The sequence below is a fragment of the Kogia breviceps genome, chromosome 11, assembly GCF_026419965.1.
Source record: "Kogia breviceps isolate mKogBre1 chromosome 11, mKogBre1 haplotype 1, whole genome shotgun sequence".
In the NCBI taxonomy this organism is placed as follows: Eukaryota; Metazoa; Chordata; class Mammalia; order Artiodactyla; family Physeteridae; genus Kogia; species Kogia breviceps.
In genome coordinates this window covers 94,469,313-94,471,974 of record NC_081320.1, presented here as the reverse complement: position 1 = coordinate 94,471,974, position 2,662 = coordinate 94,469,313, and positions in this window count along the sequence as shown.

Below are 2,662 nucleotides of genomic sequence, written 5' to 3'. Positions count from 1 at the left end.
CCCCTGGGGTCTGGCAAATGATGATTTTCTGCTATCTGGGGTTTGAGGCCACCTCACAGCAGCCAGGAACTCACCCGTTCTCTTAGGTTGCCACTGTTTTTTACGAGGGAACCACTATTATTATTTGTACAAAGCAAAACTACCTTCCGTCGTGTTTGGGCATATGCTGGCCAAATTAGATGTAATACCTCACTGAATTCACACTTCAGAGGTGTGAATTATGTTCCTATCACAGATTAGGAAATCAGCCCAGAAAGTTGTATAACTTGCCCGATGTGAAACCACCTTTAGGCGAGTGAAGAATGAACCCCGCCCCGGTCCATTGAATCCCAAGCTGGTTACTCTTTCTAAGATTTTCAAGCCCAGAGTTTCTCAGGGCGAGTGTAATAATAGCTCTGGAGTAGCAAGGCTTCCCTGGGACTCAATGCGGGATTCCACATGATTCCCCAGAGAAAGCATCTGCTGCAAACCTGACTGGAAATCTCCAAGGTCCCAGAAACAAATGTCCACCCAGCATCCCTTCTCTCAGTCAGAGATCCAGGGCGTATCAGAGCTAGGTGAGCTCTGTCAGCAATCCCACCTACCGTCTACCGCATTTAAGAGACGTACCTCCAGCCCAGAGAGGGTCAGTTCAATCCTGAAACGTTCAGTACGTGCCTCCTCTGTCATTCCGATGCAGGTTGGGGAAACAGACCTGGAAACAGACAAAGACAGTGGTGGGTAAACACAGGTTCATGGCAGCCCGTAGATGAGTACCCCACCTGTCTAAACCGGTCAGGTGGTATCCTGGAAGGGGTGGCCGCTGAATCAGTCCAGAAAGAAATGGCTTTGGGTGATGAAGGAAGAGAAACAGCAGTCCTCTAAGCAGAGGGAACAGTGAGAGAAAAGAATCTAAGAGTTGCCTAAGTGAACGTCCCTCAGTGCCAAGCTATGTACAGTGCTCATCAAAGCCCTTGCAAAGGAGTGGGTCTGTGGCATTCGGGGGGACACGGCCGAAGCGGCAGATTTCTAATCAACTGCACGCATCTTCTAAATTCACAGAATGCTTATCATCCAGTGACATCACCGCTGTATCCCCAGCAGCCCCTGACCCCATGCCTGGCTCATGGGGGGCATTCAGTAAACGACTGTTCATTGATGTTTCATTTGTGCTGGGCGCTCTATATACTGCTAAATTTCCTTCCGAGCCTTCTAAGGGGTGCATCATTAGAAAACAGCCTTTGCAAGGACGGAAGCCCGCCAGTAGTGGCTTTTGCTAGGGCACAGATAGGCTGATCCAATTTCTTTGCTCTTTCACTGCCTGTGATTAAGCAGAAGTGGGCCTGCTGCCTAATGAGTGCCTGTTTGAATTGTGTTCTGTCAAACCTTCCCATGTGTGGTTACTGCGGGGAGGGAGTTGCTGGCACACGCACTTCCAGCTTCTATATGAAAGCTTGCACCTTGGTGGGGACCCAGAATCAGCAAGCTCCCTTTTTCTTAATGTCTCAAGGCTTAGCCAGCAGAAATCTTGGATTCGATCATGCCTTTGGGGATAGGTGCTACATCCCATCGTTACTTAATCCGGTCCTGGGGCAGGGCCAGGGGCCTGGGCCACTGGGAGTGAAGGCGGGGGGGGGGGGGGGGGGGGGGCTGGGAAGGTAGAGGACTCGTGCTCTGAATCCTCACCCTCATATTAAGTGGGACCAGGCAAATCATCACATTTTTATTAGGACCAAGGGTGTTATGAGGATTAACTGAGATGTAGGGCGTGTCAGGGGCTTAGTCCTGAGACAGGCTGACACGGTGAGTGTTGGTAATAGCAGCTGAGGGCCTAATAGGGCAGAGCTCTGACAACTGGGGAATGGCCCTGGAGTTGAGAATTTATCAAGTGCCATCCAGGAGCGCGCCACTGAGACCTCTCCCCTGCCACAGCCAAAGCAGCTCCACTTTTACAGTTTTACATGCGTGTAGTTCCAATGTAGACATATAAGGGGGAAGATGAAGGTTCGGCTGCTAGATACGCTTGAAAATGATTGAGCGAGTCTAACTCCTGATTAAGAGCTTACAAAGCAGCTTTGATAAAGCAACCAAGGTCCAGAGAAGTCAAGGGCATTACCAGAGGCCACCCCAAGACTCAGGAATGGACCCTGAACTGGAGGACGCAGGTGTGCACGAGCTCTGTCGGTGGATTGCGCCTTACAAGCCTCAGGGGATTTGTTATTCACCCATCTCCTCTCACTTTGATCTTAGGTCCTTCCCAGTGGCCTTTTCCCCTGACTCAGTCCATTCTCCTCTGCGACTAACCCAGTGAACAGTATTTAATGGGTATCAGATGATCATCAGAAATAATTATGAATTATATATATATATCAACATATCAAATGTCTAAGCCAAAGTTTTCTTATTCATTATCTATGCCTTTAGATGATCCCATTTATACAAATCAGAGAATTGTCCAGTGTTGTAACAACAGATAAAGGCCAGGTAACACAACTTTGGAGATGGAGCCCCTTGCTGAGCCCATGGACAATCCCTGTTGTGTCTGTGTTACTTCTGTGCATTTGAGTCCCTGGGTGTGTGTATACTACAGGAAACCAAACTTTGAAACGAGAGATGAGGGGAAGGAGGAAATAGGAACCCACACCTCCTATTCAGTCTATTGCTAAGTCTTTCAGGATAGGCA